General features: G+C 43.2%; 1 pseudogene across 1 annotated transcript; it reads right to left on the reverse strand.

The window, feature by feature from the left end:
- Positions 1 to 506: 506 nt before the first annotated feature.
- On the reverse strand, positions 507 to 25,414 carry LOC147712713 (histone-lysine N-methyltransferase SMYD3 pseudogene; annotated as a pseudogene). Its single transcript, XR_015296016.1, has 3 exons — positions 24,943 to 25,414; positions 23,245 to 23,312; positions 507 to 7,740 (listed from the first exon to the last, which is right to left on the reverse strand). The product of XR_015296016.1 is annotated as a histone-lysine N-methyltransferase SMYD3 pseudogene (transcript).
- Positions 25,415 to 26,839: the final 1,425 nt, after the last annotated feature.

Genomic DNA, 26,839 nt, shown 5'->3' on the forward strand with positions numbered 1-26,839 from the left:
ATAATTGAAGCTTTTCTTAGCTCTCGCCCATAGCAGCATTCACCTCCTCTGCTGCACCGGTTCTCGGCTTTCTATAGTGCCAAGATGCTTTCGGGCATTAGTTGCGCTCTACAAGTTTTATTTACATTACATTAAATAGCACCACTACCTCTATCTTAATGCTCAAACAACACATCAGCACATATGAGGTGGGGTATGCATACCCTAAGTTAGGCTATGCAATGCATACTATGTTGTATACATAGGTTGAGGGTGGCTTCTCAATTCTTTACTTAGAGAAAACTGTGCTTGTTTAATGCTCTATTTCAAAATTCTCTCTCTTGGTAGGGGGGTGGGAATACAATGGCTAATAATTTGATTATGTATATGGTGCTCTCGAATGTTTTTTGTGTTGCTATGATCTTATTCTAGTCTTGGGCTGGATGTGAAAAGATACAGAAAACAGTATTTTTGCAGTATTTTTGCTGAAGTTCATCACCCTTATCGGGTATTAGTCATTGCATTCCTTTCATTTTTTAAAATACCTTTATTGGCAAGCTGCAGGGAGAGTCAAAGAACAACTATCATTGAAGTAAATATCAAAAAGGTATAGAATACAGAATATCAAACATAGTTGACAATGTTTTCAAAGTTTCATAAAGTACCTCTTCATCCCTCCCCCCTAAACTAACTATCCTTTCCACCCTACAGCCCTAACCGATTCCTTTGAATAGAAAATGTTAACATGGTCTATCTGTATGACAAATATATAAATATGGACTGTTTCCAGCAAACCAATCATCATGACAAGCTCAGAGCCACCATAGTGCTGGACTCATCATAAGCAGCTTAAATACAGGTGTTGGACTTGGCCCTTTTTGGCAGGATCACCCTTAAACATTTTGCCTTTTCTCTGACATAATATTGGTGGTTTTAGGCCTCTGGGCACGTTAGCACTGTGGTCCAGTGTTAAGTGCATGCGCTCTATGTGTTACATTTGTAAGGTTGGCCTGCCCTCCCATAGAAATGCATTGGGGATTCCTTGATCAGTGTGTATCAGTGGTAATTCCTGTCATGAGAGGAGCAGTGTGGTCAAGTCTGGTATATCTATGAAATTGTGAGAATAAATGCTGTACAATGGTGTGCGCAGATTTATTGAGGTTATTTTAGAAATGAAACTTTTAGAAATTGGCATCTCTTGAGTTCAATAAAAGTTTATTAAGCAAAATACCAAAGGTATCATTACATGCTACAGCAAAAGAGTTATGGGGATGGGTGGGGAGTAAGGGAGAAAGGAAAGAAAGAAACATCTGAAGACATAATATACTTGATGAAAATACAACAAACTTATCATGGGCAATAATAAGCAAAAAGAAGGAACATAGTAATTATACATGAAAGCAAATGCAAATATGGGTATGCAGGTAGTAGTGTTAAACAAAGGAAAAGGAATGACAAGGGCATCAAGTAGGTTTAGAAACCTCCTGCTGAGCAGGCCATGGAGAAAATGAACGAGTTGCACATGTAAGAAATTGGCATTGCTGTGTGCTATGTGTCTGCCTGCCTTGATATGAATTACATATCTGGCTTGTGAGTGAGAGGGGCTGAGAGGTGTGTGTGGCTCCAGGATGGGCAGGGTGAGTCAGCGCTGGGCTGAATAGGACATCTGTGCTGGGAGTGGGAGGGGTAATCCCCTGACTCTGAATAAGATGGTGCCTGCCCTAGTGAATGCTGGCTCCGCCCCCTGTGGTGTGTCTGATCACCTAGACCCCACCTGACAAACTGGAAGAGGAGCTTGAAAAACAGAGTGCTCTAAATCCCCCCTGAACCAGTTGCATCTGGTTCCCCCCATGCCCTGCACTACAGAAAAAAAGAAATGTTGGTATAAGTAGAGGGGCTGTGACCCCATGAAAGGGTGCAGTTCTTGTTCCTGAATTCTGCCGGGGCGTGCTGCTCCTGGGGCCCAGGGGAGCTGCCAAGAGGGCTTGCCTCCCTGGACCCTGCATTGCCCCCTTGATCCCTAAGGACTTGATGGGACCCATTTATTCTTCTTTTGGCAGTCAAGGACCTTCAGGACTTTGTGCAGTGTCTTGCGCTGAGCAGCCCATGGAGGAGGGAATCCCCGGCGAAGGGATTCCCTCGCGTTGCTGATGAGGTTGGAGCCCACCCCGCATTTGGGTTGTTAATTGCCTATTTTTGTTGGAGAGCCATCTTAAATACGGGTGCCCAGCCCGCTTATGCCGCTATTTGTATTACGGGTGCCCACCCTGCTTCTGCCTTATTCGGAAAAGCCGCATGGAGCCTCGCGGGCTCCCCTGCCAAGTCCTGTGTCCCCGGAGAGGGGCTGGGTGAAGCTAGAGTGAGAAGGGGAGCCTCGTGGGTTCCTCTGGCCGACATTCCGTGGATGCAAAGGAAGAGGAGCACCAGAGGAGGAGTCCCCAGCAGATCGGGTGAGTAGGGCTCCTCCGTTGTCCATGAGGGGTTAGTGTCGATCGAGGCACAGGACAGGTGCTTAAGGCGCCTGAGCGGACCGCCATTGCAGGCCGCTCCAACAAGGGGGACACATTGTTGTAGGGGGCGCAGAGGGGCCCGTAATCTCCTCAATTGGCCATATCTCCTCCTGCCTACTTTCCAGAGGGTAGCTGCAATGTGGGGCATGTGTGGTTTCAAAAGCTCTTGTGGCTCCAACGTTTTATTTATTTTATTTATTTATTTGCAAACTTGTACTGCGCTAGGAATCGACTCCCTGAGGAGTATCTCCGCGCCTTTGGCAGCATCTGAGAGCAAAAGAAAGGCCCAGTCATATATTTTAATTACCCAACCAGATAACTAGTCATTAAAAAGGAAAGTTTTTAATTTTTTCCTAAAAGGAAAATGTTCCTTGCATAGTCTAATTTCATTAGGGAATTTATTCCATAACTTCGGGCCTGCTACGGATAGAGCCCTTAACCTTGTCTTGTCTTCCAGAACCTGGGGACACATAACAGTTCTCGATCTCCAGATCTCAGAGATCAAGAGGGGATGTATGGAATGAATTTTTTGGTTAGGTAATCAGGACCTTTACCAATAAGGCACTTGTGAATGATGCAACAAGTTTTGAACATCACCCTCTGTTTCACTGAGAGCCAGTGAAGTTTGACTAGTAAAGGTTTTGAGGGAGTACGGGCCGGGACATTGAGAACAAGGCGTGCAGCAGTGTTTTGCACAACTTGTAGTCTGGTAATAATCCCCTCATTGGCGGCTAGCAGCAAACCATTACAGTAATCCAGCCTACTCAGCACGAGCGACTGTACTAGTGTTTTTCTGGTGGTGTCAGGTAACAGGGGGAATACCTTCCGGAGAAGCCCAATGACATGGGAACAGGAGCTGACCACTTGATTGGAATGTTGTTTAAGGGCAAGCTCCTGATCCAGTTTAACTCCTAGGTCTTTCACGACCGCTTTGGGCTCAGGGACTGGGCCTAGATCTTGAGGCCACCAGTCAGGAGTCCACAGGCGTTTGGCTTCCCCAAAGAGCATCACCTCAGTCTTAGAGACGTTACACTGCAGGAAGTTTGCTGCCATCCAATGTGCCACTTCTTTCATCCCCCAGGCAAAGGAGTTACGTACTTCAGGAGTCATGGTTTTAAATGGAAAGAGGAGTTGAGTATCGTCCGCATACGATACAGGGATGAACCCGTGGGATCTCATGATGTTAGCTAGGGGCGCCACGTAGATGTTAAATAACGTTGGGCTCAAACAAGAGCCCTGTGGCACCCCCTTAGAGATCTCCACCTCCTCTGACTGGTATGGACCCAGTATGACTCTTTGAGTATGTTTGGTGAAAAAACTCCTTAGCCAGGCCAGCGCCTTGCCTCCCAGACCGATGTCAACTAGTCTGGAGGTCATGATGTTGTGTGTCAAACGCCGCTGACAGATCTAAAAGCATCAAGATAACGGAGTAACCTTTATCCTGTAGCACACATTGGGAATATTTGTTTCCAGAGCCCCAGTGAGGCCCAGAGGGCACAGTTGTGTCAGGGCCTATTTGCGTATTCACAGCTGCCCTGCCAGACAGAGGGAAGCAGCAACGTTCTGCATAGTTCTCCAGAGGGCACAAGGTGCCTGTGTCTGCTTTTGGTGTACGCACACCTGCCCCCTTCAAAGTGGGCAGCTGTAACGATTGGGCACATAGGTTTAGAGGGCACAGTGAGTGCCAGTGACCACATTTGATTCACAGCTGTGCAGCACTTAGGGCCAGCTGCTACGTTTAGGCCACAGTTTGTTGCCCCAGCGCAATGGCGCACTTTGGATTCCGCTGAATTGGCAGCCGACCTGACTTTTGGACATAGGGCAATTGAGCCCTTTTGAAAAGGCCAGTTGGCCAGGGGGACTGTGAGGATTGTAGGGCGCCAGGCCCTAATATGATTTATGTGGTGCTAGGAAAAGCGATTCATGTATTGTGATTTACGCACCCTGATTTATGCCTCTAAATGTGGTTTTATGATTTGGAGGTTTTGCATACTATATTTATGTTTGAGTTATTCTCTACTGTGATTTATGCCCCTAATGTGAGTTATGCTTAGGAGGTTATGGTCTAATATGTTTAGGCTCATGAGGTTGGCGCAGAATATATTTCACGCCTAATGTGATACAGTGCATAATATGGTTTGTGTTACAGGATGATGCTGAGTACAGTGTTTGCCAGGAATTACTGGTTGCGTTCTATTTTTCTTGTATGTTCTACATTTACTAAAGTTCACTTTGTGATGGTTCAAGGGGCCCGGTCATCTGTATATTATCCCCTGTAAATATTGCCCAGTGCCAGTTGGCACAGTGTATATTGTCTGATTACTACTCTAATGTGTTTTATGATAATACAAAGGCTATTTTTCATATATAACCTTGTGCGGAGTTCCTTTTGTGGTGTTTCTAGTATGTTGTTGCTGTGTGTGTGTGTTGCGCAAAAGCTTTATACATTGCCTCCGGTATAAGCCTTACTGCTCATGCCAAGCTACCAAGGGGTTGAGCAGGGGTTATCTTTGGCGTGTAACTCCCTTGCCCTGACTAGAGTGGTGGTCTCTGGATGGCTTTGGCGCAAGCTTTAGCCAACCAGAGATCCCATTTTTAACAACAGGTAGTCTTCAATACAGGAAAAACCACTGAAATGTTACAACTGTGGTGAGGTAGTCAGGGAAGGTGTGTGTTATATTTAATAAAATGTGAAACATTATCAGCCCGCGAAACCCAGTCATGGGCAATAGAGAAATTACATAAGCCTGCCCTCTCCTCCCTACGTAATGGATGCTTTCGGATGACAGCCAGGGAGTGATCGCTGCTCCCCAGGGCTGAACAGTTGGCGATAAGGGATTCTTCTATTGTATTGTAATGTGGTGCATTGCCAATAGAAAAGTCAAGTTGGTGATTTTTCCTTGAAGCCCTGTCTGAATAAGAGTGAGGGGAAAGGCCTAATATAAGAATCTCTAAAGAACTGGTCAGATGAAGTCCTGTGACTTGGTACAGTACTGCGATGACTCCATCCCAGTAAGCTCTTAGCACCCCGCATGACCACTACATATGTGGAAGGTCAGCATCAGAGGAACGACAATGGGGCAAACTGGGGAGGACCCTGGATATTTCTTAGAATGACAACGGGGTGAGGTAGGCCCTATCCAGAATATTGAATTGAGTATATACTAAGCATGAGTTGCAAGAGACTGTATGGGGGTAGGATTAGACACAGCGCCATTCTGAATCGTGTAGTGGGCAACCTATATCATGCTCCCATTTCTCCCAAAGGGAAGTGCTGACCTGATCCCAGTGTTGGAGGTGAGCTTTTTGCAACTAGCAAACTAAATGTGGGCTACCTCCTAACATGTAGAGTGCCAATATAACCACATTTGTAGGGGGCTCTGTGTCTATGATCAGGATGATTTTTCTTAATACTTGTTTGAGTTAAGCATAAGTGAGAAAGCTGCTGGGGGGGTTGTACAGTATGTGTGGAGCACAATAATATTCAAGAGGTAGGTTTAATAGTGACTTACTATGATTTAGTATTTTGTGAAACAACCTATTAGTACATAGGTCAATTCACTAAATACCACACTGGTCGCAAAAATACTGGTTGCCAATTGCGACCAGTTCTTTCCGTCCAGTGTTCAGTACATATGCCAGTTTTTTGTTTTTTTAGTTTACTGCCTTTAAATGGATGGCAGATATTTTTTTTAATTAAGTTCTGAAGTGAGAATTTGGTTTGAGAATTAAGGGAAAACAATCAGATTGCATTGTTCAATATGCCTTTTTGTGTCACATCTGTTTTTCTGTATATAACATCAACGTTGATTCTGTTCTCACTCTCTGGTTCAGTCCTATGACTGGAAAGATTCTAGTGTCAGCTCCTGTGTTTGTCTGTGATCCTGTCCATAAACTACTTTCATAATATCAAGAGCCTCTCTTAAATTATCCAGGCCTTTACGTTTGCTTCCAACAATGCACTGCATCCTACCAACTTTTCGCAAAAGGAATGCCCTTATAAGACTAAACCCTGAACAATAAAGTCTATAGGGTCCCAGTATCCTGAGGCCATATTGCAAACACTCATGGGCCATTTCAAGAAACATACAGGCATCCATGGCAGCAACTAGAATTTTAAGTTGGTAGATGTTTTCATCTGGAAGATGGCCAATGTTCTTTTTTAACTGGACCTTGCACAGGGCAAGGATCTGAGCCCATTTTTTCTGTGCTTGTAACTCCTTCACTCTGCATAGCACGTCTTTGGTCTCCTCTGAAGCTTTCTTGTCACCTGATAACATTGTGTCATCTTTGTCATGCATCTGACAGCGTCGACAGTCACACTGAAAGCAATATTTGCGCTTCAGTTGACGCTGGCGTTCAGCAGTGGTCATCAGCGGGTCAATGTAAGTCAGGGTGAGCTCCTCTCCGGCCTGGATCTCTTGAATTGCACGTAGATGTAGTTGTCTTCCCTTGAAAACTGAGACACAGTTGGGCTCACAGCTGTGATTTAGCAAAGACATGGCCAGATACAAGCCATCAGCAACATTCTCCGAAGTGTCATTGATAATCATAAACTGGTTACAGAAGGCTTTGGCAAAGTATTCTGGAAGGTTCAAGTCAGTTGTCAACTGGGAGAGATCTGGGATTTCAGGTCTCAAATACAAATGTAGCATTGCTGCAAAGCACTCAAATGTAATTTTCCTTTCCTCGTTCTGTTTGTTGAAATTTGACACAAGGTCAGACACAGAATAGAGGTCTTCAGACAGGCAAGGTTTCTTTTGATGTAATTTTAAAATGATCTTCCCAACAACTCTCACTGGGAGAGCTTCCATTTCAGACTCAACACTCTTCAGACATTTGCATTCTATCTTGTGTTCTGGCCAGGCCTGTGCCTGACAACTCTTGCCACAGTATTTGGCAAACTTACATCTGGAGCATTGAAGGAGATGGGATGATTCGCAGAGGCAGAACTCACAGACTTTACCCCAGCCAAACACATTGACCGTGTAGGCAAAAGGCTCCTCAATGTACAGCAAATCTCCTGGTGACAGCCTTGAAGTAGCACGAAGACCATTGCCTTTGCCAGGGCTGTTGAACTTCTCAAACTTGAGCTCTAGAGCAGCCATAATGGGCACCCCAAAAAAGGAACACACAGTCAAAGAGGCAGAGTGGATTAAGTCTTGAATATTTAGCACATCACCACTTTTTTCCAATTTCAGTGTTCAATCTTGACTTTGAATTCTGGATTGCGCCATGTTGAGATTTTAAACTGCATGGGGGAAACAGATTGGAAAAATATAAGTTGTTTTTGGAGATAATTCTCAAGTTATAGCAAAGCAGCTTTACTGTTTTTTTATTACAGATACAACGACCTATAAAAAGTAAAAAGATGTATAAATATATACACTGACTAGAGAAATTTGCAGAAATGTTAACTATTTCAGGCATATCAGTTGTGATTTAAATAATGTTTTTCCAGAGATATTGGGTAAAGTTTGAACTGTAGAGTTTACACCCCTATTTAGAGGTTCAGGACGGATTGGGTCGTCCACCATACATCTTCATTGGTCACATTTTCTTTCCTAGCTTGATTCCACATCTGCCCATATTATTTCCTAACCCCTTATAACTTCACCTTTATAGTCTTTAGTATTGACCTCAATGTTTGTCTTCACCTTTATCCGTGTGTTCCATCATGCTCTAGCTCCACCCTTAACACTTTGTCCAAGATGCATTTCTGTTTCAGAATATTGTCTTAATTTTCCACTGTTTGTTCTTATTGTTCAAAATAAACAGATGAATAAACAGCAAACACTTACAGATAAATTAAATAGTACGGACAAAGAATATACAAAAATAGGCACTTATGCTGGCATATTGCTACATAATCGCAGCAAGTTATAGACACCAGCACACCAACAACTTTGACAAGGAGTCTGGTTGTGGTGGGTGCAACAAACAGTGAATATCTTTAACTGTGGTGTTAGTCACTTGCAATCTCTGTTGACAGCCCCAATAGGAAGCTTGAAGTACAAGTTAAAAGTGACATAAATGCTGAGGTTTGAAATGTGTACACTACCCAGACAAATGTAAAGGATATGATGTTCTGCTCCCAACCAAGCATCGCATCACCCTGCTTGAAATGCAGTAGGAATGAGCCGACCATCATTGAAATGATGCAGGCATAACTGATAGAGCAAGGATTCGCACGTTAAGCAACTTGCTTGTATCATGAACCTCAAATAATGGTAATAAACTAAACCAACATGTTCGTGTTACTAATATTTGTTCTGCATAACCCATAATTGCTATAGTTATTATAAAGTAAGGGGGGTAGTGCAGAACTTCGTGGTATACAGTGAAATAATTTATTCTGTGTTCTAAAACTGTTCTTTTCCATTTTATGATACTTTACGAAATATGGCCTGTTATCCTTTGCCGCCTTCCATCTTATGTGAAACTGAGTCTGCGAGGCTCCACAGAAATGACCTTTGGACGGAAGCCAGATGGCAACCCAAGCCAAGATGTGCCTGGGAAGACAATTCTAACCTAGTCGAAAAAGCTGAACTGTACTGCATTTGTAACAATTGTATATGAATATTGTATTCATCATTGTTATGTGAAAAACATATGTCATGGGAAAGAAGAATTCGAGGATCGGGTAGAAAATTCAAATTAGGAGCATGAGAAAGTCTAAAATTTAGGTGGTGTGATGACCTAATCTCCTCCTTTATCCAATCAAAATTGGGGATCCTTACACTTGCAACATTGGGGGGTGGTACACTGACGCGAAAAACAGTATAACTAGCGTAGGTTTAGCTACAGAAATTGTCAGACTTGTCCGAATAGCTGACCTGTCTGACCCAACACACTCTATAGGTGACTGAACTCAGAGAGCTGCAAAGCACTCTGTGGGGAGGTTCGAGAAACCCAGTCGGGGTTTATGCAGACTTGAAAGTGCTGACGGAGCACTTTGCTGGGCGGTTCGAGAACCCAATCAGGGTTATTGGCAGATTCCTTGCCGAGAGGGAGTAGCGCAGGCGTTGCAACTGAAGCTTCGGGTGTTGGTCGTACCCTTTGGGGAACCCGGTCCTGATCAAAATTCTAGGGTTATCCTGTCCTGCTGTCCATGAGCTGTACCTGCTCGCCTACTGGCACCCAAGTCCTCGAGGGTTCCTTCCCGTCTTTTCCAACTGACCCGTGGCCAGGTTGGTCTACACTCTATCCTAGGTAAATATAAAGTCTGTGTGGGTGTTTGCTTATCTATATTTGCATATCTAAAGCTCAAATATTGCAAAGTATAATTGCATATGTTCCTTTTCTCCCCTTTCCCTTGATAAATGAGATTTTTATGCATTACTTATCTATTAGAGAGTTCCACTTTTCTACCTACCTTTAGCCAAATGCTAAATCGTTTTTATTTAGTTTATGTTCCAATCTTACTCTCCCTATAGTGAATAAACAAAATCTGGATAAATCAAATTGCATAAGTTTCATTTCCTTTTAACAGTTAGTAGATTACGAAAGTCTATTTTGATTTAGCATGTTCCCTTTCTTTACCCACCTTTAGTGAAATTGTAAAAGTCTGATGATCTAAATTACATTTTCCTTATTTTTCACCTTCCCTTTATTTTACGATTTCTAAATGATTAGTATTCTCTGACTTATTCATAGCTATACGTTATTTCTAATTATAGTATAGATAGTCTTATCTGTATCAATCTTATGCTCATGACATATGATGATGATGATGATTAGATAAAGGTTTTCAAAACTTCCTGAGTCTGTGGTTATTATAAAGAGTGCAAACATTTTAAATTTATATTGTACTGTGATGACTGCTTATCTTTTCAGCTAGCTCCCTGATCCATTGTGATCTTAGTTACCTGTGTTGAGGATTGGTAAGTCAGGTACATTAGAAATAAATAGAAAGGAACAGGGTTACTGGTAGTAGAGTGTAGGTTACCCGATTAAATAAGTGTGACAAATAAATTATGGGCCCAAGTGTGCATATTTGGTAATAAAATAGTCGGGTGACCTGCGCGCTCTATCATAACTACACACCTAAGTGCCTGTTGTGATCAGTCCAACAATTTACACTTGTACATTAGAATCCCCCCAAAAAACAGAAAACATTATTTTTCAGTAGCATTGAAAAATGAATTCCTAAAACAACCACATCATTGTGGAAATGGCTTAAAGATTCTTAAGCTAAAGATGTTTCTACAGTTCTCATGAGAGGAAGGAGCTGACTAGATGGTCTTAAAGGTTAGAAGGACATTTGAGAGTGATCAACTGTTACAGAAAAAGGAAATAATAGGCTCTTGCTGTCCTTCACCTACAGCCAAGTGTGGTGTCCTCAATTCAGGAGTGGGTTGCAGGTGGTCAGTTTGCTTTTGGTTCTTCATGCCAGATTCCAACTAAAACTACTCCTTAATTTTAAACCCTTCCTTCCATACCAAGACCTTTAGATTGCTGTCAAGGCATTAACTCTTTAGGTAGCAGTCCATTTGTTCTCCAATACAAGTTGGAGTGCATCACACGCCTGTTTTTGCATCCCTCAACTGGATTCTAGTTGAAATGTGACCTGTTATTAAGCTTACAGACTCAGATTTTAAAAAGACATTGGTGTTAAAGGATTTGATATTCTCTTCCAAAGCCCATTAGAAGGGTCTCATTAGTCAAGGGAGATTGAAAGCACCACTCCCTAAGCAATCCTACTCTTTCCTCTGAACTCCACAATTCAGCTAGCACCCTTCCACATATTGCTCATAATAGGGTAGTTGACATGCTTCCTACTTCTTTATTGCTCGATCTTCTCTATAGCCTCCTTCATTACACCCACAGCATATCTAGGTGCAAGACTTCGAGAGCTATGGGCAAGGCTTACTAAACTCTATTTTAGTTCTAACAGATCAAGTTGAACCATACACTAAGTGGCTCAACCTAATGCAATCCACTATAAGGAACATTTAAGCCCATCATTTTCATGACACACGAGGATATCCTGGCAAATGCAACGCTGGAGCCTGAGGTGTGCTCGTAGCCATTATTACTAGTTATATTGAGGCTTGTCAGTTGCCATATTGTGACAGCATTGTGGCCTCAAACAAGCCACACAAGAGTGGTGAAAAGAAAAGATTTAATACTGTGGGGACATCTATGTTGCCTTGTGTTGACACAAGTCACAAGCTACTGTGAAGCCAAAAAAAACAGAAGGATTTTATGTCAAATGGACCCCAACATGCTTCAAATTACAAACAAGATGTGGGTAGCATCAATTTAACTTTCATTATCTTAGCCACTCAACCTGATGTTATCAAAAGGGGATTTATAGTGGTAATGGTAAACACAAAAGAAACCTATAATTCCTGATTGCACTGTATGCAGTCAACATTGGCTGGATAAAGTGAGTTACAAGGAATTGTTAAATTTGCTGATGGGGAACTATTAAAACTATTAGATTTAGAGATTTATAATAGATTGTAATGGATGTGTGCTTAAGACACAGATGTGTTAAAATGTAGTAGAGAGAGTACAAAATATGTGGGCTATAAGAATTTCTTTTAATCACTGCAATTAATCAATATTTTGCAAAACCTACTTCCTGAGGGTTTGGAATTTTCACAGTATCTGCATCCACAAGTCATATGCCCTTATCGAAAAGATACAGACTTACAGTTCTTTGAAAAACAAAGTCACTTACGCCCCCTACATGTCCAATGGCGCTTTTTAACTTTACCTCAGTTCAATAGGACAACTACATTGGTCCAATTAAAAAAGTAACTGAATATGTAGAAACTAAATTGTCGTGGTTTGAAGGAGGATTTGGTTAGTGCAAGATAACAAAATCCAGGCAAAACATCCACCTGGGAAAGTTTTGAGAGATTGGGCAAAGAAACTTTCCGGGAAACATGCTGAAGAATCTTCCTAATGATAAATTGCAAGAAAAGGTAGTAAAATGCCAAAACAAACAGACCCAATTCTAATTCATCATTGCGGAAGAAAGTAGCTTTCAGAAAACAAAAACACACACTTACGGTTAGGACAGAATATTAGAGTCTGAAGATAATAAAAAAATATAACAGAAGTAAGGTTAGAGAACTTTTAGTCTGCAGATTAGCACATATAGTCAATATGCTGATATATTCGAGGAATACAAGTAATCAATTAGCCCTCACGTACATATACAAGCATAACACTTGCTCAATGTCACAAATTTTACCAGTTACTGTACAATAAGGAAACAGAAACGTGTTGAGACAGTTAGATTAGAGTAAGAGTCTAAGCTATTTTATGTACGTAAAGTCTCTGAACAAGAACTTTTAAACCTCCTTGACATTCCATTTTGTTCTTATTTTTATTACTGTTTATATTGACTTTTTCACAGTATTTTTGCATTTTTAGAGTTTTGACCAGATTTGTATTTTATATTTATGTACCCTCTTTACATTGTTATAGGCTTTCTTATTCATGTATTTTTAAGGTTTCAAAGATGTAATATGTATGCATTTTTGCTATACCTTTCCCTTCCTTTCTTTCTTTTAAGTAACATTTCTATTTCAAAACTAAAAATAAAAAATAAAAAAAGATTAGAGTAAGGGTGAAAGTAACCACCCTGCTAAGATAGCGGCTAGAGGCAAAGGATTTTTTTTAGCTATTTAACACCTAAAAGTACAGTTTGTCTTTACCTCTTTTCCAAACTTTCTTTCCGGTCTTTCTGCAAACACCAACTGACTCTTTCATTGTGTTTAAGAAAACTGGCAAAATTGTTCTTACTATGAGGCAAACACTGAGCTTTGTACTGTCCAAACTCGGAAAGAATGCGATCCCATCCACCCAGTGAGCTGCACTTCTGAATGGAGATGCAAAACCTATGCAAATGTTTTGCCATTGAAACTGTAACCAATCATCTCTTCCAAGGTGCAGTCAAAATTAATCAGGTAAACGCAAGTAGTACACAATATCATACAATGTTTACACCTGCTAAGATATAATATAGCAGCAAGGGATGAGGGCTATTTTATTTTGGATGCGAAGAAGGAGTTCAAAGGAGTGTACTCGAAGTTCTTAACCCCTTCTATGCTCATGACGGAGCCGCTCCGTCATGAGCCTCGGTTGAGCTGTGCTCATGACGGAGCGGTTCCGTCATGGCCCGCTCGGCGCGCCTGCGCAGCGCGAATTCCGCGTTTGCGCTGGACGTTCCATTGAGCGGGCGGGGCCATGACGGAACCGCTCCGTCATGAGCACAGCTTAACCGCGGCTCGTGTCGGAGGGTCTCCTTCACGAGCATGCGAGCGCCGCTGGGCCCCCCCGCCCCCTTAGCGCTGCGGCAGAATTCCCGCCGCAGCGAAGGGGTTAAACAAAACCCTTTGTTGAATGGGATCTGCCCCACATTTTTGTTGCTAGGTGATGGTCCCTAAAATCAATATTTCGCGCACCAATTCTATCCCCACGTTGTGGCACTTGAGATGGATGCCCACTGCACCCAATACATCTCACCCTAATCATGAATCATTTTGGGCCATATGTATCATCATCACCATTTGCGATTTCTAAATAGCGATTTTTAAGGAATCGCTATTTAGAAATTGCACAATGGTATGTATGTAGAAAATCGCTATTTTTTTTAGATTTCCAATTATTCCTTATTTGCAAATTCGAAATTTGCGAATTCGCAAATAAGGAATAATTTCCCATTAATTTCTATGGGCCAGGAGGCCCATAGAAATGACTGTGAAATTATTCTCAATTTGGGAATTCGCAATTTGCTAATCGCAATTTGAGAATTATTTCAAGAGTGCAGGGTTGTCTCAAAGACACCCTGCTGCACCCCTGAAAATTACATGTGTGTGCATATGGCGCACATACATACCTGCTATTGTGAGCCAATGAATCTTTGGCAATATTACAATGAGTACCCTATACTAAATATTGTATCTTTTTCATCCACTCCTCGACCAGTTGAGAGGGTTGAGCTAAGAATAAACTGTGAAAAATTCAGAGCATGCCACGAGGGGTAAGAAACCCAGACTGTATTTTCAGCACATGACAAAACCCATGAAACAAGAGATTAAGCTGGTACTAAATGATATCGGACGGTGCAGCTGTGTTACATGTTAATTTGGTACAAACGAAAGACAACAATACAATGTTGGTTCATACACCATACAATAGTAAAAATAAAATAGAACAGTGTAGCGATTATAAGCATACAGAAACAAAACAACACAAAACACATTCTGCTTATAATTCACTAGATTTAAGTCTTATGTTAAATATATGGAAAAAGATTGGTGAAAGCTTGGCCTCACAATTTACAAATACCCTGTTATCTGGCCCACTAGAATTTAAAGTTCATATCGCCTCCTGAAACGTGTGTACACATTCTTAAGCCTAAAATGCATACTATCTATAGAACCTTATTCAGAGTAATTGTGACGTAATTTGAACTTTCATAGTTTATGTTTAAGATGCATCTTATAAAGTCTTACCTCTTTTATAAAATGACGGAATGAACAGAATGTTTGTTGTGGGAGACAGATGTACCATCTCAATGTAAGGATAATGTTACTTACTCTGTAATTATCTGTTCGCAACATGCATTGCAATTTTGTTGATAACTGTAGGTCTATAGTTGCTTCAATGACTGATCTGACTTTGGAGAAGCAGCCCCAACAAGTCAGTTGGACTATGAAATGTCAAGGCAGGCTCAAGCAAGCTCTGATGGAAGCCCTTAAACTTAAGGCTTCGTTCTACAATAGTCCCTCAGTAGTCTACTCCGAGACGAAGACCAGCAACAACTGCAAAAGAGACTTGTGCCATGTTTTTAGCATTGGAAAGGTACTTTATACTGGCAATAGACAATAATCAAAAGTTGCGTTATCAGTATATTTTGTTGCAAGGTTTGACTTCTTTATATTAGTATTATTGAACTAATCACCCACTTTCTTTAAAATATCTTCGATCAGTCGCCAGTGCTTAATTTGAGCCGGGGCTTTTCGGTGCTTAGCACCTGCCCTTAATTGGTTTCCAGTGCTCGGTACCGGCACTTAATTGTCAACACCATACTCAGAACAGTCTACCACATGGTGGGGCTGCTCATCAAATTTATAGATGAGCAGAAAAACTGTAGTTTAGGAATACAATATACATTAAAATTGCTAATACCTGCCTCCACAGCAATTCCTTTAGCTCTGGGGCCCTGGAATAATCTGAACTGTCGCGTTTACATGCGAGAGAGATGTTTAGTAGTTGTTTTGGCAGCGATGACAAGGGCGATGGGTGGTGCAAGCTGCAGTGGCTTCCAGGTCAGAGCCCTGGCACTTAATATTTTACAAACTAAGCACTGTTAGGCGTTCAACATTTTTTGCATGTTCTTCATCAAAAGAGTTCTGAACTATGATGGGTGATAGTGGTGTACCGAAAAGTGCCAAAAAAAGGGGGGACTTTTTTTTAACCATGTGTGAGTACCGTCCCCATGTCCTGGTCATCAAATGACTAACAGTTAGTGGCAGCTGATTAGAAGTTGGGGGATCCCCAGTATGTATGTAGGATATAATTTTGTATGTTGGTTCATAAGGTTTATTGGAAGTCTAAATTGTCTTCCATTCCCTACATGCCCACCTATGGGGCCTGATTCACAAAATTAAGTTTCACTTTTGAGTAAGTTTACACTTTATAGTAACTTTAATACTTTCGGTATTCACAAACTCTGAGCATAAATTTACTACAAAACTGTAAGCTAAATGTTTCTACCTCAACAGTAATGCAATTGGCTTACTCTTCTGTGGGTAGGTGATTTCCCTCCCTAAACCCCTCTTACTCCTCCAAAATGCCATTCCCTTAATAAGGAAGTTTGGCCCTTTTCCCACCCACTCCTCTGTGCCCCCCCCCCCACATTTACTACCAAAATCAATACTTACATGTGCTGCGACTCCACATTCGAGGCAGAGAACTCTGCATATATAAGTGTAGGCACAATCTACATTCTGTAGTACTACAAACCGTACTACAAAGTGAAGTGTGAGAATCAGGTCCATAATGTTTATCATCCTCCTACCCTCCTTACTACCGTACAGCCACGAGCACTTATCTGATATACATTAACATCATTTTAAATGGTTTGTGCTCACCTTCCCTTGAAGAAACCAGTTCCAGCAGGTCGACCTGTGACTGAGTGGTGCAACAGGTGAACAAAGGAGTATGGTCATTAAGCTTGTCAGAGATACATATCAACACAAAAAAACAGGTTAACCTGCCCATCCTCTGTCCAGTGCTGCTGGAGAAGGAAGAGCCCAGCAAGAGCCTAAGTGGCAAGTGGTTATCCACAAGACCTAGTGATATTGGGGAAAGTTTGCCATCACCAACGACAATATAGTGACGGAGTGCCTTCGGTTGGTGGTTGCCAATCAGTTCTACAATACCTACACAGGAATGTGTTCATTTGGAATGGTTCCCTCCAAAGTTCTGGGGGCACCTTTAATCTAAGTAGTCAGATGGCTTTGGCCTAACAGCCACTGTTTATGAAAATAAGCTAGCCCCTGTTGCTAATTCAGAGCTCGCCTTTTGACTTAGAAGAGCTCTATACAAAGAAAGGCTGATACCATAGGCAGGATATCTTGTGTGTCTCCCCTCAGAGCATAAGGAGGCACAACCCAGGACTTAGTAAAGATGTTGGTATTGCTGCTACAACTTAAACTGAAAGGGCGGTAGACTGCCTAGTGAGTAAACAACCAACTTTAGTTCAGCTCGGGTTGAGCCCAATTGTCCCATTTCATCATGATATGATTTGACGTGGGAAGACTGCAAAGACCGACGGCTACCCACCTCTGCCCAATCCCACCCCACACTGTAACCTCAGCTTTCCATAGCTCCTGGGTGGGACACACAAAAGAGGGAAGAACGCCATTGAATCAAGACCAGGCAAACGAGATAGACAACAATGAGATTTAATCATGGGTAAAGGGATGACCCAAAGCCCACTCTAAGTACAAGATATGTATTGAAACCAATAGGTTTTGCCAACAGATAGATAAAGCTGCCAGTATCCCAGGCCTCAAAAGCACCTTCCCCCAGAAATCTAATGGGAGCCTTCTTGGAAAATACAGTTTGTAATGCAACACCCTTCCTTAAACAAGCTCCTTCACTAAGGCGAGGGTACAAATACCCTCTCTTGTCCTGTAACTTCTCGTTTGTTGTCTGTCTCGAGCAGACGTCCAGACCTCCTCTTTCTTAAGAATAGGACATATTTTGAATTATTTGTGACCTTTACCGTGCTCACAGGCTGGGGGTTTCACCTATATAGAGATATGAAGCCATGAGCAGATCTGAGAATCTCAAACAGGCAACCGGATGAAGCAGATGCTTGCACTATATTGTGTACTTTTTTCTAGGTTTGTTCCACAAAGCTGGTAGAACATTCCACGTGTCAATCCCTGGCATAGAAATGTTAAAACTACACCACAGCTCACCCCACTAGAATATTCAGGACCATGGGAATTTATTCTTCTCTCCCTGAAGAAATACTGTGCCTGGTTTAAATATCCTGCTGAAGAAGAATGGCAGCCATCTCACCCAACCAGACTCTTTAAAGCTAATGGTATTGACACTTCACCCTCTATTTCTGAAAGGGTAGGACGGAAATTAACAAGAAATCTGAGGGATATTTCTACCTCTTCCCATCAGATCGTTACAGTTGTCAGCAGCACTCTACTCAGCTGTAAAAATGCGGATTTCATTTAGAAACTCACCGCTGCTAAATTCCGCAGCCAAGCTTATTTGACAACTATGTTAGACAAGTTCATGTACACTTATTTAGAAAATATGGAAATGGGTTGAGCACACACTATACATGCAAAATTCTGATAACAGGAAAGCATGGCCATTTTTCAACCTTGAAAGGATGAAGGGCTGAGCCAGTTTCATTGGGATTTCATCTTTTGATACCTTTTTAATGGCATGCTATTGCCCTCCTTACGTGCATTAATAGTGATTAATCTCACTGGCTACTAAGATATATTTTAAAGAAACAGAAGCATCACTGGCCCTGTGGACTGACATTATCCATTGGCATGTCAGAATTATCTGGAGGAGAGAGCAAATGGTGGTAAGGATGAAATCGACAAAACAAACAATAGACACGAAGGAAAACAGGAAGGAAGAAAGAAGAGAAAAATGAGGAATAGAAGCCAAGAAGAAAAGTGAGGGAGTGAGTAATATAAAAAAGAAGGAAAGAAGAAAAAAAGGGAAGAACAGGAGCTAAGAGAAATAACAGATAGGAAAAAGATGTAATTGGGTAGAAGGAGGAACAGGAAGTGAGGAGAAGAAAAAAGACAATGGAGGAAATGGATAAGAATGAAGAAAGTAGGGGTTGGAATGGATATTATTATTACATTCTTATATAGCGCCAGAATCGACCCCCGAAGGGGTATCTCCGCGCTTGCCTTGGGAACCCGTCCTGGTTTTTCCCTGTGAGATAGCCCCTACAGGGCATCCCCAAGGTGAAAGCCAGGCATCCCGCCGCAGGGGGGCCGTTGTGGAGATTAAGCAAGCTTAATGCCCAGAGTTGCAGAGTGTGAACCCATGATTAGGTCAGGCACCGAAGCGAGAATTATCGAGTCCATGGACATTTGAGCTCAAGACCCTGCCGCGTCTGGAATTGAACCCTGGTCCCGGGTCTGACCTCTGCTTCAGGGTCTGCCTGCTCTAATAGGAAGGGAGAAGAGGGCTTATAATGGAGTGGAGAATATAAGGAGTGGAATGAGGAATATGAGGAGAGAAAAGTGAAGTACTGATAGGAGCTGCCTCGCCTAGTTTTTAATCTGAGTCTAATACTGGCTTCCTATCCTGCTCATTGTGTGTCTTGGTTAAATTACTTTGAACACCATTGACTTAGTTGTTTTGCTCACATAAGTGAAGTTGACATGTGAAAGTAACGGACCAGCAGGTGGAAATCCGGATCCTGATCAGTTTTCAGAGAAGGAGGATCAGTGGATATTTCTATTTGCAGATGTGGCATTTAATAGTGGACCATACAACAGTTCTGCACCGGTAAATGTAGGAGTCTTTTATGTTATGTTATATGTTATGTTATAGATGATTTGTAGCGTGCACTGATATTTTGAAGTGTCCTGGCGCGTAGGTAGGCTGAGGCTGTGAAAAAAGAATGAGAGTGATTAAGAAGACTGGTTGAAAAGATCAGTTTTGAGCAATTTTTTAAAGATGTGGAGGTCCTGTGTATGACGCAGACTGTCCTGGAGGTTGTTCCAGAGATTAAAAGGCAAGTTGGCCGAAAGAGACTGGCCCCCAGTCCTAGAGCGACGGAAGCGTGGCATGACCATCTGACGATGAGAGGCCGAGCGTAGCGTGCGGCTGGGTTTATGGAAAGCAAAACGCTTCCTAAGATAAGAGGGTCCCTGGTCGTGCAATGCTTTATAAGCTACGGTGAGGACCTTGAACTGAACCCTCTGGGCCATGGGGAGCCAGTGCAGATCACGGAGATGTGCTCTCACACTAGCTCTCTTAGAGATATTGAACAAGAGCCTGGCCATCGTATTCTGAATCAGCTGAAGTTTATTCAGCAGATAGCCGGGAATGCCGATGAAAAGGGCGTTGGCGTTATCCAGCCGAGAGAGTATGAGGGCCCGAGAGACCATTTCCTTGGCTGGCGTTGGAAGCAAAGGGAAGAATTTTCTCAGGAACTTCAGGGTGGCAAGACAGACGCCTGTAAGTTTATTAATGTGCTCAGAGAACCGGAGATCTTCTCCGGACCACACCCCTAGGTTCTTTGCTGGGCCACCCTCAGTGGAAGGGCGTGGAGAGTCTAGGGGCCAAAAGGCTTCTCTAAAGAGCAGGGGAAACTGACAGTACAGCAGTAACTTGGATTTCTCCTCATCACACTTGAGTTGGGCTGTGCCAGCCAAGTGGATGCGGCTGAAAGGCACCTTTGAGCAATGCCTAAATCTAAATCAGGGCCCTTCCAGGTGAATAAAAGTTGGGTGTCGTCGGCATATGCCATGATTTTGGCACCCAACTCCTCAGCAAGAAAGATCAGATGGGTCAAATAGACATTAAAGAGCAGAGGGCTCAGGGCCGAATCCTGTGTGACTCCGGTACTTAGCTTCCTGTTGGTGGATGAAAATGGGGGCATCCAGACCTGCTGGGAGCGTTCATCCAGATAGGATTTGAGGCAGGCCCACACCGAACCTGAAATGCCAATGGAAGATAGGCGGGCAAGAAGGAGCTGATGAGGCACTGTATCGAAGGCATCAGAGAGGTCAAGCAAAATCAAGGCTGCTCTGCCGCCCCTGTCCAGGCACTCTCTGATGGTCTCCACCATTTCAACCAGCCCAGTTTCAGTGCTATAGGCTTACCTGAACCCAGATTGAGCAGGATGAAGAGTCCCTGTTGTTTCAACATAAGTCTCGAGCTGGCGGAAGACCACCTTTTCACACCCTTTGGCCAAGGCTTGCAGTAAAGAGATCGGGCAGTATTTGGAGAGGACAGAGGGGTCTGCAGTGTTTTTTTTTTTTTAGAAGAGGACGAAGTTTAGCCTGTTTCCATTGCGCCGGAACCATGGCCAACTGAAGGGAGTGATTGATGATGGCAGCGACTACCAAATGCACCTTCTCTGCCACTTCCGCTAGAATTCTTGCTGAGCACGGGTCCGATGGAGAGACTGCTTTGAGCTATTTCAGAATGGCAAGAATATCGGATCCCTCGGCAGGCGAGAAATTAGTAAACCCTGGACTGGGGAGCTTGGATGGCAAGGGGGTAGTGGCAGAAGGGAGCAGGTGGATCGCCAAGGAAGGGCCCAAACTGTCCTGAATGGACAGTATTTTATTAATAAAAAAATGAAGATAGCTCTTCACACCACTGGGTAGAAACTGGGGGCGTCTTTTTTTCCGCGCCGGGAGACATAAAACTGCTGACTATAGTGAAGATCTCCTTACTATTATTGTTGGCTTTTGCGATACGCTCAGCGTACCAGACGCTCATAGCTTTCTTGACCGCTGCATAGTAGTCTCTTTGAGCCGCGCGGAGTGCAGATTTAGCATTGGGACAATACTACAGCCGCCATTGGCGTTCTAGTTTTTTACAGCCTAGTTTCAGCTCTTTTGGATTAGGGGAAAACCAGGGACTGGAAGGGGAGGACCGGAGAGATCTGCGGGCCAGTGGGTGAGAGGAGGAGTCAATCCCCTGGCTGATCCAGGCATTAAAACAATCCACCGCCCCTCCAAGGTCAGACGCAGGAGCCAGATGGGAAAGTGCCAGCTCCTCTGAAAGCACAGGAATATTGATCTTCCGGGAAGGGGGGCCGTAGGCCGTGGCCAGGGGGGAAAGGGTTTTCCCGAGTCCCATAAGAAGCTTATCAAAAAGTGGTTGGTCCATGTAACTGGGAGTGGGTCTGTGTCCATGATATCAAAGTTGGAGCACACCAGATCGATCAAATGCCCCCCTGTATGTGACGGCATCTTAACCCACTGAGTCATCTGAGTTAAGTCCAGTAAATCCAGCAGGAATACGGAATCCAGAGCTGCTGGTACATCAAGATGAATGTTAAAATCACCCAGAAGGAGAAATTTAGGAAAGCGAAGAGCACGTGAGGTGACGGCCTCACTTAAAGACCTCAAGAAAGCCCTGGAGGACCGGGAGGGCGATACACCAGCGTGCCCCCCATCGTAAAATGTGGAGAAAGGACAAAGGTGAAATCCAAATCCTCCCCCTCCACCAGCTCCCTCACAGTTTCACTCGTAAAAGTCCCGGTGTCCCTAAAGACCACCGCGGTGCCCCCTCCTCTCCCGGAGGTATGATCGCCCTGGGCAATACGATACCCTCTCGGGACTGCTAGCTCCACCTCCGGTGCACATGACTCACCAAGCCAGGTTTCCGTGATGAAAAGAGCGTCTAACGCATTGTCTATGATAAACTCATGGATATCAAGGGCATGTTTCACCATTGATCGAGCATTGATGAGAGCCGCGAAAATCCAAAGCCCACTAGCAGCTTGGGGCCCTAGGTCTGGGCAGTTAGGTTTAAAACGAAAGTCACAAACAGGGCATGTACTAGACAGATTGGGTAGGACAGCCAACTGTTTCTTGCCAGCACAGGAGAGGAAGTCAAATATGGTGCAAGAGAGTTATGTGATGTCACACTAGAAGGCTTTAGTAATGTTTCACTAGAAGGTGCATTCTTTCTTGAACTCGCCCACTGAAGGAAGAGGTGGGGAGTCGTTTAGAACGTGTTCCCCGTCAGAAGACACCAGGGGAGAAGGAAGAGATGGTGAAGAGGCAGGTTGAGAAGTGTTGTCAAGGGAGCTGCAGAGAGAGTAAATCCTTTAGAAACAAAGTCCAGGGTAGTACTTGCCTTACAACACTATCTGAGCTCCATTTCGAATTAACAAGGAAGCGGACCCTGGCCGCTAGAGTTATGCTATACTCAGTAAAATCTCCTGGGGGGGGGATTGACAGGGGAGTAAACTGCTGTTAGTAGGGGGTGGATCCCATGCACAGAGATTCGAAACAGTAGATAATGCTCATCTAGGAAGACAGGGTGAAAGCAAGGACCGTCACACACACACAGAAAATACAACGATCTGCCAAAGGCAGACTAAAGTCCACATAGCTCAATGTGGTGATCCGGTTTCTGCTAGGAATACAAATATATAAATGAAAAAACTTAACAGAGATAGCAAACATTTCAAAATAGGGATAACTACAAATATAATACATTTACAGCAGAAGCAAGGGTTTCAAAACACTCTACAATTTACCTGTACTTTGAGAGATTTCAAATTTGAGGAGCTCTCTTCTGGCCTTAGGTCCTCGGAAATGTGTGGTTCTGAAAAAAAAAACATGCAGTTAAATGATACTATGCCGGAGTGCAATAACGAGGCCGATGAGCATTTTGTAAAAACATTAAAATGTTATGACCCCATTGCTTGTTTCAGTGACCATGCCAGTGACTATACACAATGTATAGAAATAGAGACTGCTAAAGCTTACTCCAAGTAGTGGGTCACTCAGAAAACCAGTTGCCCAACCATAAGGAGTGATGGCTATCCTATAATGCATACAAAGCTGTCCATACAAACTCTGTACCTACCTTTCTAATCTTATCAAATTATCTGGTGGTATGGGCAGGTTTCAGTAGCAAAAACAATTGTCTTCTGAAAAGCCACAGGTACACATCCTCTCATGCACAGCGCCAGACCTTCTCAGGAGCTGCTAGGGTCCTCAGCAACTTTCTGCCTGCAGACATCAGGACAAAACCTAACCTGCAGTCCTCCCATCGACACCCAAAGACGCACTCCTTCAGACTGTATCTGACTCCTAATAAGGCCGAAAGGTATTTTACTTTATGTAACTTGAGTTTCTACTTCCAAGCATAGCAGACTATCCCCGAATCAACATACTGCTCTTAGCCTTCATTCTCCCCGATTCCCCCACATCCTGCTCCTCCCCCTAGCCCCCTATTCTCTCACTTGCTATCAACACCTATGTCTTGTTCCTCTTGTACTTTTCTCTTGGTGCTCCCCTAGCTGTTGCTTGCCCTCCTTGCTTCAGACCCTAACCAGGTCCCCTTTTCCCTATCCCTCTCTACCTCACTTCTCTTCCACCTACCAGTCCCGCTGGACCCTTTCTCTCCTTCCCTGGCTCCCTCCCCTCTCACCTCTGCTCTTCTCCATCCACATCTCTCTACCAGTCTCTCCTTAGTTCATTTCCTCACTATTGTTCCCCCTCCTATATTAATCCCTATCCACATCTCTGAATTAACCCTCCTTTCTATCACTCCACCAAACTCTGATCTCTGGTACCTGGCCTGCTCCCCGACACCTACCCTCCCCCCCTCCACGCTTAGGTTCTTTCCCATCCACCTCCCTACTGGGTCACTCGGTCGGAAGATCAAATAGGCACGATGCGGAACACGCTTCTTGACCAATGTGTGACCACATGAGTATTCGCTTCCGCCAAGACCTAGTGGTCTGATTAACTCTGAGTTAGGGTCTTATTTCATACTATTGATTTTCAAGATAATACCTATTCTTCTTTTCTTTTAGGAGGCAGTGATCTCTATTCAAAGCAGAAGTGGGATGTGTAAGATCAAGATCGATACTACTCGCATCATCCTGCACAATACAAGGGGGTTTTGCTTTCCCCATTCCTTTTCACTGATTGGGTGGTTAACAATTGTGCTGTGTTTGTGGTCTCATTGGAATCAATAAGGGACCGTTTAAGATTAAACAGATTTACCGTCATGTTTTCAATTTCTCTGCGACAGATTTTTTTTTAATGAATGTATAAATCGGCGGTCAGCCTCAGCTTCTTGCCTCTCCCCCCACTCCTCCGCCACACCCTGAACCCCAATTTTTAAGTGGTCCCCGGAGTAAATGTCTTCCAATGCCTCCAGCACCGCCCGTGTGAGAAAAAAATGCCAGCTGCTCTTCTGATAAACAAAGTAACTGCCTTACCTCATTAAATCTCAGCAGCCATGTCCTTTCCGTGTGCTGGAACAGTCCGTGTGGTAAAGTTCTAATTTTGTAAAACACCCTCACTGGGCTCTTCGTACGCACAGCTGTTAATAATGCTAAACTGGTGACGCCCATCTGTTACCGCTCGTCTCCGATCGCTGCTTCAAAACTTTTTGCAAACAGGCGGATCCAGAGAACAAGAAACGAAAGTGAAACTTAGTTGTCGTCGTGCTTTAGCCTAGCACTCCGAGAGTAATTAAAAGAAGCCGTTTCAGACCACTTTTTTAGGCAATAAAACGGTTTGCTTATCAGCCACCTCCTTGTCTTCAGCCCTACAAAAATGAACTATCATCTTTCAAGCTGCTGCCGGTAAACAAGGAAGTGGCATTGCTGCGCCGACTCACTTATTGTGCCAGCACTCCTCCCCTTCCAGTAGGGATGAACCGTGAACGAAGAGAGAGGGTATCGAATCGATGCCTCTCATCCTTGACGGGGTCCGTGCCAAAAAGTAGTGCGTAGTTGAAACACGGGTTTGAAACCAGTCACTATCATATAGCATTGGAAAACGGACATTAGTTAGAAGGCTTGAACGATGCCTGTGTTCGACTTGGGCTGTGTTTGCATACCGCAGCTCAATAGAAGCCAGGCCTAACGGCTTGTTTAAAAATACACTTGTATGCGATTCAAAATGGAGACTCACGATTTGTTAAGGCAAAAATGGTTTTATTTGAACTTTCTTTTCCTGGAAATTCACTCCACATAAATGTAAGTCAATGGAAAAAAAAACACTTTCTAGATGTATGTTTCTTTAAACTCCCTCTTTCAGACTTCCAAATGTTGGTATGTGTGCTTGCATTGGGGCAGAATTACATTGTTGATCTCTCCAGCTCTCTCACTACACAGGCATACACTGTGCACTTTAATAGCGTGACATTCAGAGAAGCCCAAAATTGAGGTTCAAGACTTCTCTTCCTATTATTTTAGTAGCTGCTGCTCATACAATGTTCCACGAGTGACCATTAAAACTATAAGTTCCACGAGTGACATTAAAACTACAATTAATGTGATATAAGCTGTACAATCAACAGTAACCCATACTATAACACTGCTTCAAATTGCCTTCTCTTAGTCTTTGCCTTGCTTCTCACAACTCAGATAAGGGCCACTGTTATCCTCTTCGTAATTCACTGTATTGCTGACTGACCTGCATTAGGCATTAGTCTGATGCATTTTAGTGGGTGTGACAAAAGGAGCAAAGAATGGCAATAAGGATTAACCAGTTGCACTACCCACACAATACACGAAAGTCACAGCAAAATCTTATTTGCATATGTTGCCCACCTTTTAGGTCAACTGCCTATGAACCCTAGAAATGCAAAAAAGAGAAGAATAGAGAGGCAACAAAAAAACACATAGAGAGTATCCAACAAATTGTTCTCATGCTTTCATAAAACGAGTGCTAGTCCTTCATTGATATGCACAGGTTATTTTTATTCAATCCTTCATAAGGTCTCTTGATAAAAGATGATCAGACAACACAGCCAACGCGTTTCGCCCAAGTTGGGCTTCCTCAGGGCAAATACTCAAGTAGAGAGAATCGCAAGTATATCAATGTCAAATTCGCAAGTCGATCACTTTGTTCTGGACTTTTCAAGAAAACTGAAGTATCCAATAATTTCAACAAGAAGAAGCTGCGTTAAGTGAACACGAATATTTGCATATGCCCGAGATCGGCACACACAATCTTTTTTTTTTTTAGTCTGGAAGTCTTCTGAGTCTCTGGGTTCAACGAGATACTAATAGTGTACACTATGATATGTGTCACTATGCAAAGTAAAACATTATTCTTGCCCGTTCCTACATTGGACACCCGGTCCCTCTTCTCGCCAGCGGCAAC

The sequence above is a fragment of the Lissotriton vulgaris genome, chromosome 5 (assembly GCF_964263255.1).
Source record: "Lissotriton vulgaris chromosome 5, aLisVul1.2, whole genome shotgun sequence".
NCBI lineage: Eukaryota > Metazoa > Chordata > Amphibia > Caudata > Salamandridae > Lissotriton > Lissotriton vulgaris.